Genomic DNA, 11,749 nt, shown 5'->3' on the forward strand with positions numbered 1-11,749 from the left:
CTCAGACTGCTGTGCTAGTAATCAGCGAGACTCCATGGGCGTAGGACCCTCCGAGCCAGGTGCGGGATATAATCTCCTGGTGTGCCGTTTTTTAAGCCCGTTAGAAAAGCGCAGTATTAGGGTGGGAGTGACCCGATTTTCAGGTGCCGTCTGTCACCTCTTTCTTGGACTAGGAAAGGGAACTCCCTGACCCCTTGCGCTTCCCAAGTGAGGCAATGCCTTGCCCTGCTTGGGCTCGCGCATGGTGCGCTGCACCCACTGTCCTGCACCCACTGTCTGGCACTCCCTAGTGAGATGAACCCAGTACCTCTGACGGAAATGCAGAAATCACCCGTCTTCTGCGTCGCTCACGCTGGGAGCTATAGACTGGAGCTCTTCCTATTCGGCCATCTGTAGGTACAAATCTTATCCCCATCTTACAGAGGAGAAAATGAAGACACAATTCAAGTCACTTGTCAAAGGACACGGTATGTTTCAGCACTGAGGTTACTACCCCAGGACTTTTGCTCCAAAGTTCTATCTCTTTTTCTTTTTCTGTCTCACCATTCTCTGACTGAACCAAATGCTTTTCTGCTTTGGGGTCTTTGCTTACAATTTTCTCTTTTCGTGCTATACCCTTCTCCCATATTTTCCTATCTATATCCATCAAGATCTGAAATGCCACCTCTTCCATGATGCTCACCCGGAGACCTTGTCGATTCCACTGTATACATTTATCTGCTATAACACTGTATTTTCTCTTTTTTTTTTTTTTTTGGACCTCTGAACTTTTTATTGGCCTCCTGCTCCCCAAAGGGTACCCTGCTTCTGCTGGCTTAATGTTTCAGAACTTTGGGGTCATTGGTCTCAGACACCACTTTGCCATCCACTATCCAGCAGGTGGTGGTCTTTTGGATGGTTTGCATGGAGTTGCTGCTGTCCAGGGCATCACCAAGATTGAAGTCCCTGCCATCTTCCAGCAGGCAGCGGTAGGTGGCGATCTCAGCCTCCAGGTTGGCCTTGATGTTCTGCAGGGCCTCGTACTCCTTGGCCTCGTGCTACCCCTCTGCCCAGGTCTGTGCCAGCTCTGACTCCAGGTAAAGCAGGATCCCATTGAGCTGCTCCATCTGCAGGGCATAGTGGGCCTCCACCTCCCTCAGGCTGTTCTCCAAGCTGGCCTTCAGATTTCTCATGGAGTCCAGGTCAATCTCCAAGGACTGGACTGTACGTCTCAGCTCCGTGAGTGTCATCTCAGCAGCTCCAACCTTGACAGACTGTGTGATGACCACTGTGGTGCTCTCCTCAATCTGCTGAGACCAGTACTTGTCCAGCTCCTCTCTGTTCTTCTGAGCCAGCTTGTCATATTGGGCCCAGATGTCTGCCATGATCTTGGCGAGGTCCTGAGATTTGGGGATGTACCTCCACGGTCAACCCAGAGCTGGCAATCTGGGCTTGTAGGCCTTTTAATTCCCCTTCGTGGTTCTTCTTCACGAAGAGCAGCTCTTCCTTGCAAGCCTCGATCTCTGTCTCCAGCTGCAGCCGAGTGACACTGGTGTCATCAATGACCTTGCGAAGCCCATGGATGTTGTTCTCCACAGACCAGTGCACAGCCAGCTCTGTCTCATACTTGACTCTAAAATCATCATCAGCAAGATGGGCACTGTCAATCTGCAGAACGATGCAGGCATTGTCCACAGTATTTGCAAAGATCTGAGCCCTCAGGTCCTTGATGGTCTAGAAGTAACGGCTCCAGTCTCTGAACTGGGGTCGCTTCTCCAGGTTCTCCTGGATTTTGCTCTCTAGCTTCCAGTTCTCCATCTCCAGGTTCCTCACTCTGTTCAGGTAGGAGGCCAGGCAGTCATTCAGGCTTTGCATGGTCTCCTTCTCATTCTGGATGCCTCCCATTCTTGCCAGACCTCCAGCCATCCCTGCAGACAGGCCCCCAGACCCCATGCTGCCCCAGAAGCTGGTGGAGTGGGACATGGAGATCCGGGAACCAGAGCCCCTAGTGCCTGCATAGACGCTGGTCATGCTGCTGACTGGCTGGGCACCGTAGCTGGACGCCTGGACAGAGCCCAGGGACCGGTAGTTGGTGGAGAAGGTGGAGCGAGTGGTGAAGTTCATGCTGTCCACGGAGGAGAGTGAGAGGACAGGACTCAGGCTTTGCCGACAACCTCTATCTTCTAGTATGTTAATTTGAATGTACATTTTGAAGTTATAATTCTTGGAAGAGAACCATTTCTTATTTTATTTTTATTTTATCTTATTATTTCTCTGTCCACCTTCAGTACTTATTAACTGTTCCTGATACAAGGGAGACTGCTGTGCAATAGCTACAACTGCAGTAAATAAGCTAATGGGTGAAATCATGATACTTAAAAAATACAGGCCAAGTGCAGTCACTCATCCCTGTAATCCAAACACTTTGGGAGGCCAAGGTGGGAGGACTGCTTGAGGCCAGGAGTTCAAGACCAGCCTGGGCAACATAATGAGACCCCCATCTCTACAAAAAAATTGAAATATATATATTATAGACACTAAATAAATATTAATTGACCTGCAAAGATAAGTATATTCAAAAGACTCTAACACAAGCTCTGAGGGCAATTCCAGAACTGTTTTGGACACTGATATAATAAATACATAGCATTCCAAAAGAATCACTTTGAAAATGACCAAAGATTTTCATGGCTTCAACTACTGAGTACCTACTACATGCCAAACATAAAAATATGAAAAGACAAAAAGTCCTGAAGTGTTTAATAAAAAGAAATCACTCTAGCTCCCTCATATTTTTAAGGAAGGAGGTCTAAATGATAAAGTATCATTGAGAACTCTGCTGTGGTATAAAAGCCTCTAAAAAACATGCCAACTGGGCACAGATCTCCCTTCAGTGGGAATAATCATCACTAGGAACTCAAAGACAAATTCCTAAAAACAATGGGATATAATGCATATACCCACCACACCCGCTCCACACCCTGCCAGGAATTTGCAGGAAGCCTCATGTTTTGTATATTTTACATATAATAACTACTATGTATGAAATTTGTGGCAATTTGAGATTCCTGGGTAAAAGATGCCATACTTGTTCAAAGTATAAAAAAAAAAGATAGCTTCATCTGCCATTAACACAGCTGTAAAAGAAAATTAAACAAAAAGAGGGGAAGAGGGAAATTCAGCTTTAATAGATCTATTAAGGGGTATGTTTAAAGCTGAGCTATTTCCTAGATCTCTATATAATATCCTTAGCAGAGAGTCTAGGTTTTTAAGAACTGTAGATTTTTCTTCATTTCCACAGATGTCTGCTTCTATTTTGAGATGTCTGATTCTTCTGATGAAATAAACCCAATCAAAATGTTCATTTTCCTTCAATTTTTGTTTATTTAATTAACATGATTTTCTACATGATTATAAAGGCCATAATTATATTATCAAATCCCTGTCAAAGTAATGACTTAATGTAAAACGTTAACACTTAGCAGTGTTTACAACAATATTAAAAAAAAAAAAACCCTGTGTATGAATAGGGTGACTTTGTTCAGACTATTTCCTCTGGAATGCAAATGAAAATTTTGGCCATGCTTATTTTTTTATTATTATATACTATTGCAAGGAGAAACAGTTTTTAGCCTTTATGAATAGTAAATGTCTATCCCAAACCAAGATCTTTTTCTGATTGGTTTATGACGGGCACCAGCTATTATGAAACCAGGAATGATAATATGACAAAAGAACACAGGACAAGCAACGTACACATTACCAGGTAATATTTATAGTTAAAATATTTGAGGATAACACAATCAGAAGTATGGGGCTAAAAGAGATTTCATTAGAATTTTCTCTTCCCTTTGGTTGGAAACACATGCACATAGCCATTCTAAATACATTAAGAATATTCTTTGTTTTTAGCCTGTCAGAGTTAGAGAGTCTATCATCCTCTTTTGTCTTCCATGCTGTGTTTGTATGCTCCACTGAAGTCTATTTCTCTTCTTCTGTCCTGAAGATGGAGAGCTGGCAGCCACCTTTCTGTAGCAAGAACCTTTGTGTACTTGAAGATAATGTTTAATCACTCATCAGCCTTATTGTCTCCAGAATAAAAACAAAGTAGAAAGTTTTGTCTTTTGTTTTTTAAGGATGTCAGAGGATATGGTTTATTATTGGCCCATATATAACACTCAAAATCCTTACAAGCAAGTGAGGGAAGAGGAAAGGAATACACAAGAATAACGGTCCAGCAGGCCAGCTGGAATGTAAAAGAAAGGCTAATAGGAAGAAATAAAGAAAACATTCATGGAGAGCTTCAAAAGTAATATTTGAGTGCTTATGATATGCAAGGCACTGTGCAGAGTCCTTTATACAGTTGTTGTCATCACCATCATATTAGCTAACACTCACTGAACACATACTTTTGTGTCAGGTACCACTCTAAGTGCTTTTCATGAATGAACTCATATAATCTTCAGGACATCCCAAGGGTGGGGTTATTACTACATTTCAGAAAAGAAACTGAAACATAAGTTCATAATACCTTCATATACTTGGTGCTTTCTATAAGGTTAGACATATTATTTCTTTTTGACAGATGAGAATACTGAGGATCACAGATTAACATGCTCAATGTCAAAATGGCTAGTAAGTGACAGAGCTGGGATTTAAACCCAGCATTGTCTGATTCCAAAGTAGTTTTTGACTACGGTAAATCTTCACTATCATCAACAATTTCTTGGAAACTGACTTTAAGTAAAACAAGATATATCAGGTCTTCGAATAACACTGTTATTATAATGTTGATGATTAAAAATCGGTTTTTTTATTTGTTGTATCACTTAAAGTCAGTTTTCAAGAACCTCTCAATGATGTTAAGTGAGGACTCACTGTACATGCTTAACTTGATTGAGAGAAGAAAAATAATGATGATGATAAGCACGAGCAGTTACAGAGCATGTATTATATGCCAGGCACTGTTTAAAGTGTAACTATTAACATATTTAATCCTCATAACAATCCTATGAGAATGAGTACTATTATTATTTCCATTTCACAAATGAGGAAACTGAGACACAGAGAGACTAATGTACTTAGTGTTATTCAGCTGCTAATTAGGAAATTGGGCCTCAAATCCAGTTCCAGAGCCATGCTCTTACCAAAGCACTATTAAAATATATAATGAAAGCAATTGTTTGGGATACTAAGAATGGTCTCCTAGGTAAATATACATTGACACTATTATATAGCTAATATTTATTGAGTGCTTACTAAACTTTTATAATAGACATTGTAATGTGCCACCCAACTCACCCTAAAATAAAGAATAAAAGATTTATTTCCACAGCTAAAAAGATAGCTAAAAGATGACACCCCTTAGTCGTTGTCAGCTCCCAGGAAGCTGAAAAAAACCTGCCTCAGTGTTGGCTGAGGTCTTTGTTGGACTGCACCACAGCTCACCTTCCACAGGTATTGACAGCACCCCCTTATAAATACCCTGAATGTTAATCTCAGGTCTGCTTCTCTAGGAAAGCAACCTGTGACAATACTTAATCTCATTTAACTTACATGATCCTATACATTAAGTGTTATTATCCTCATATATTCATTTTACAAATTAAGACACTCAAGCTTAAATTGTCCATGGTCACAGAGCTAGTCAAGGATGGAGTCAGAACTTGAACTGAGATTGTCTAATTCGGAGGCTTCACTCTCAGCATTTGTGTGATTGCAGAAGAAAAGAGTTCAGTAAGTGAGACTTATCATTGGTTTAGTATGTATTTTTTGTTTAAAGCAGAGGTAAGAATAGTAGTTGGAATGACCTGAAACGCAAACAAGGTCTCCTGAAACAATTTTTCCTCTAGGCCTTCTACAACTTATTTCTTTGGAAGAAAGAACTGAGGACAAAGTTGCCATACGATAGGGAAGCGGAAGATATTTAATTAAAAATATACCCTTATATATCAAATTACCTTGAATTCAAAGATAAAAGTTTCACTCTCCAATATGAAATGTTTATCATTTAATACATCTGTGTAGCATCTTTCCTCATATGAAGGAAGTTGAAACATAAAATGCCAGCATGTGGCCCTAACTTTAATGAGAAGTTACAGTATGTTATCTGTCTATAATATCCTAAAAATATGGAGTAGTGTTAAAAGGTAAGATGGGATGAGACAGCTTGAGGTGGCATAGGGCCATAGCTTTTGCCTCAGTTAAGATGGTATACAATCACAGATTTTATCCAATGTTGTGAATTTCCTGGTGCTTTTCTCCATCTTTATTGCTTTTTCCAGGATAGAATCATTCAAGGTATATACAAATCTCTTTACTCATGTAGGCTTAAATTGTGTGGAATCCACTTTTTAAAATTACACTTTTTTGTAACTGCCCATTATTTCCAGTGGAGAAAAGGGAAAATTTGCAACTAAAAAAAATCCAAATATTAAATGTATCCTCTCAGTATTTGTACGTTCTGGGTACATCTTTGATTTCACTTAAAATATAGAGTAAATAAAAAATATACCCAGACATAAGAGGGCCTGAAAAATCCAGTTCAGAGAAAATGAGATGCAGTTAGCAAAGATTACATGCATCAGTGAACTGTACTAAATTGAACACTTTTAAATGCTAGAGATTTTCCCCGTGAAACTGGGGAGTCTGAAAGAGAAATCAATAATGTTGGGGAAGGGAAACCTTCTTCACACACCTCTAATTAGTCATAGCAGAATCTGGTGGATTTCCATATTATGACTCGATCAAACTTGCAAAATTGGTTTTGATCCCAGACTCATTTGGTGCATCTTCCAGAAGAAGTTCCACTCCAGACAATCAAAGATTTTTTCAACCTTGAATGAGCCTCAGGATCACTCTGTCAGTTTGCACCCATCCTATATTATGTTCAGTATCTGTATAATGTTGACAACAGCAATCTCCCTGGGATTACCCTGTAAAAGCTCCATTTCTAAGAACAGGCAAAGTATCTTCAAACTGGCTGGCTTCAAGTTTAGCACGAGCCTTCAAAATCTATATTAGTAAGTGAAACCAGGCATAAAGAGGCACACTTCTTCAGATCTTTCATTTTTTAATAAATCGAATAAATATTGGCCATATTGTTTATATTAGGGCATGCACCCTTCTGTAAAGTCATTGCTTGAGTCTAACAATGGAGTAGGTAAAAGGTTTCTGCATTTTTCTGCATAATCAATACCAAAGATGCTGATGCAAATTTATCTGAACTCCAGGGAACATGTCCTTTGAAGTTCTGGGAAAATTTTAAATATTGTGTGCAAATCAATAAGTGGACAAAAACATCTCTGCCAATGTGTTCATTTTTATTCAGAGAGGAAATATATCTTTAAGTGTAATCTCTCACTCCCTCTATGAACCTTTTCCCCAAATCATTTCTTTTACAAAAGAAACTCATGACAATCAGCTGAATATAAAACACTCTTTTTGGCATAATTATAAGTGGTATGGAGGTACCTCTCTGAACAGGATGATTCTTCAAGCCCTAAAGAGTCTTCTTCTTTCTACCCTTTTATAATGTTCTATTTTTCTCTTTGCCCATCATTTCACATCCAAGTTTTGGAGCCTGAGTTAACTAGGACGGTGTGAGGGCATTTCCAGAAGGCCTAATTTGGTAGCATGTCTTATTTTGAATGGGATGCATCTGTGAAATTAAAAAAAAAATTTTTTTTCATGACTGCCTATTTTCACAGTCCACTAAGCAAAAACACAAAGCAATTTTTTTCTTACCGCCATTTTCCCTTTCTCCCTTCATTCTCTTTCTTCCCCTGTGTTCAAATTTAAAAAAGGTGAAAATTGAAGCTGTTGTATGGAAGACGATTGCAACATGCATATTTGATTTTTATGATGGATCTAAATTGCTGAATAAGGCCATGGAACAAAGGGAGACTGCGGCTTCCTGCCCATCACATGCAGCCACTGAATGCAGAACAAAAGCTTCGGCCATTAGGGGCTCAGCAGGGAGACACATTATATAAATGACTTTGTCTTCTTTGCCCCCTCCCTCCCACTGGGTGCACTGGACAGGGATGGGTGTGTGTGTATGTGTGTGTGTGTCTATGTGTTATGGTTTGCTAGGGCAAGAGATAAGAAATCCTAGGAGAAGCAATGGGAATAGAAATGAACAGCACATTATGATTCAAAGGGGCCACGCTTTCCTCACTACACCAGTGTAGCTCTCAGTGCTGTGGTCAGAGTGCCACCTAAGACAACTACTCCCCAACAAAACTTGGTGTGTATTCAGAGTAACCTGTAGCTTTTCTTTATACTGCTTCCTTTCTTTCATCAGGAATGATGAAGTAGAAGGAAAAAACATTTAGAAAAATATAGAGCCCTAGTATTGCAAGGTAATTACTGGGTCGGCTTCAAGAACAAACAGACATAGAGTTTACTGTGGCACCAGTTTCCTAGGAAAATACACTCTAATTCCTCCTTCCAGGCTCAAGGCTTTTCTTCGGCAGGACAAGAGATGATATCAATAAAAACGTCCTAAGCTATCACATAGCAGAGTCGAGTCGGTCTATTTTTAGGAGGCCCCCTGTGGTGGTGACTTGAATAGGTACTACTGTTTTATCTAGTTTGAAAAACCAGCAATCCTGCACACACCTTCTCAATAATCTCTGCATGGTATTTCGGTTTTGTAGAAGAATTTTATTAATTTTTTTCTATTTTTTATTTTCCTCAACCCTGTGAATTACCTGAAGATGTAGAAGAATTTTAGTAAGCTTCACAAAGGTCAATCTTTCTACTTCTTCTGGTATCAATGAAAGGGGTAAGGAACAGGAGAGAGTCTCTGCAGATTCTAGGTTGAAGCACAAACTGTACATTATTAAAGGTGACACAGTGAACTGGGTATGTTAGGATTGACACCCAGGTCAATGGACCCCTATTTCCACCCCAACTGTCACTAAACATATCATGTGGGGAAATGTCTTTATGGTAAGTTTGTACTTCAGAAATTGTACTAGGATTTTCCAATAATCCTCCAACTCTAATGGGAGAAAGCAGTCCTGCCATGAGCCAAAATAACTGAGGGCCTTTCTATCACGTGTGTGGAACCAGAACTGAGGGTTCTTGGAGAGAATCAATCTCAAAGACAAAACCAACTTAAGGGTGTATCTTGAAGTCACCTAACAATAACTGAATTGTGTAAAGCTAGCTAAGGGAAATGCCATGAGACAAGTGCCAGTCACATACCATCATTACTCTGTCAAAATGGGCTATTCATTTAAAATAAGGTAGAATCTTATGACTTATACAAAAGTTGAGAGGTTATGAGGGACAAAGAGTGGGTTGTGCTGTAAAGTAATTCAGTTCTGAGCTACAGAGGTCACCAGGCTATCTTTTTATCAGTTCTTTTGGGTCTCACTTTAAGGTGGTATTTAAACATTTTTTTTAAAAGATAAATCTTTTTTATTGGATGGGAGAAGGTCTCTGCTTCATGGATTATGGATAATAGAGAGACTTATGCTTATCAATAGTTTTAAGTAACTGGGATGAATAGAAGGTTAGGGAGAGTCCCTTAACCCTGTATGGCCAGTGGTGAGGGGGTAACAGTCAGTATGGATAAATGAGAAGATGGATGAGTACAGTAGAGATGAGACTGCTGAATACTTTATTCATTTATTCAGTTATTAAATATTCATTAATGGGCTATTAGGATTTCATATACTGTGTGTGGATTCTATGTGAATAAGACAGGCACAGTCCCTGCCCTAAATAATACAATCATCTTATGGTTGGGTGTTGCATAGAAGATATAAAATAGTTATACAAATACATACATAGGTTAACAAATGACAAAAGATAGAAAAAGTGAAATGTTCTATGAGAATGTTAACTGGGAGGAACTATCTCATCCTTTAATGAGCAAGAGACATTAAGTTGAAGCAGGAAAGAAAAAGTTAGATATGCTGTCACCACCTACATTTCACCTTTTGGAGTGCATCTTAAGGTATCAATTAAAAATAAGAGTCAAGGAAATTATGTATTTCTTTAGGCTCTTCACCTCTGCTTTATCCTATCAAAAAAGGAAACTTTATTATTTTGCTTAAAAGTAAAACAAAATACCAATTTAGCTACAGGCATTAGGTAATTTAAATTTAATTACTTCAGAGTAAAAGCCAAAGGTCACAAGGCTGTAACTGTTCTATCCAACATGGTAGCCACTAGCCACATGTGGCTGTTCATACATTTAAATAAAATGAAGTAAAATTTTAAAAATTCAGTTTCTCCGCTACACTATCTACCCTTCAAGTGTTCATTAGCATACTGTACACTACAGCTAGAGGCTATTAAATTAAAATTAACTAAAATTAAATATGCAGTTCCTCAATGGCACTAGCCATGTTTTGAGTGCTCAATTTCAACTGAGTAATGGCTATCATAGGAACAGTGCAGACAGAGTATTTCCATCATTGCAGAAAGTGCTATTGGATAGCACTGCAAAATTACCTGGCACACTCTCCAACTGTTCCCTCTCCAACTTCATTTTTTACTCTTCTCTCCTTGCTCATGTCCCTCCAGGCATGGTGAAATCCTTGCTGCTGCTTGGGCATACTAGGCATGCTCCTACTTCAGGGCTTTTGCATGATTTGGCCCCTACTTTCCTCTCCAGTTCCTTGTCTCTACACTAGCCATGGTGGCTTCCTTTCTCTGTCATTCCCAGTCTTTCTTGTCCCAGGGCTTTACACATATCGGTACCTTTCCCTGGAAGGCTCCTCCCTCCCTGCTTTACTTTTCCTTCAAATATCACCCCATTTATCACTTCATTAGGAAAGCCTTTTCTGACTAGATCAAATTTTCCTGTTACAAACTCATGTTCCTTTCTCTCATAGAACTTATTACAGTAGCAGGTTTACATTTATTGTGTCATTTTTAAATTCATGACAGACTCTTCAAATCCACTGAGAGCTCCATGAGGGCAGGGACCATGTTTGTTTTTGATTACCACTGTATTCTCAAAAGGTAGCAGAATGAATGGAAAAAGTAAGAGTTTAACAAACATCTATGACTGAATTATGAATGAATGAATGCTGGGGAATGACAGCCAATGGTATAATAAGTTAAAAGATGTATGTTGTGTTGCTTCTTCCATGCATATCAAGCACCCAAATTCCAAAGGTTATACACAGTGAACAAAAATGAATGACAGAGATTGTAAAAATGTGGGAGGTGTAAAGTACTTCTTTTAGGTTGATAAAAAAATACAGCTCCCCCAAAGAAAAACTGTTATTTGAAAATGATAGAATTACGAGTGTTATTTGTATTATTTTTGCTTAGCTAAATTTTCTAATATTTTCCATAATAGTGTATTAATATTGTAAGCATGTTATTTTTTACTGCAACATAAAATCATTCTGGCTTCAGTGCAGTAGAAAACCAAAGTACCTAGGAGGAGCAGCAGTTAACCATAAGAGAGCTTTTTCCTGCGCCCCTTCTAGACAGGTAAGAGTTGAATTCTTGGTTCATGGCTAGCTGAGCACAGATCTCAATAATCATTCTCATTCTTATATATTAATTTCAAAGTAAAAGATTTTAGTTTACATATTCCAACTTTGGTTTCTGATACTGGGTTTGCTCCCAAAATTATATGATCTTTCTTTTGAGTGTAATGAGTCCACATATTCTACCAATTGAGATTAGTTCTGAGGAATTAAATCTATTCACACTTATTCAACAAACATTTTTGTACGCTTTTTTTTTTTTTTTTTTTGAGACAGGGTCTTACTCCATCACCCAGACTGGAATACAG

At 39.0% G+C, this 11,749-nt stretch overlaps 1 pseudogene; it reads right to left on the reverse strand.

The window, feature by feature from the left end:
- Positions 1-815: 815 nt before the first annotated feature.
- LOC116470450 (keratin, type I cytoskeletal 18-like) lies at positions 816-2,133 on the reverse strand (annotated as a pseudogene).
- Positions 2,134-11,749: the final 9,616 nt, after the last annotated feature.

The sequence above is a fragment of the Hylobates moloch genome, unplaced genomic scaffold (genome assembly GCF_009828535.3).
Source record: "Hylobates moloch isolate HMO894 unplaced genomic scaffold, HMol_V3 SCAFFOLD_6, whole genome shotgun sequence".
NCBI lineage: Eukaryota > Metazoa > Chordata > Mammalia > Primates > Hylobatidae > Hylobates > Hylobates moloch.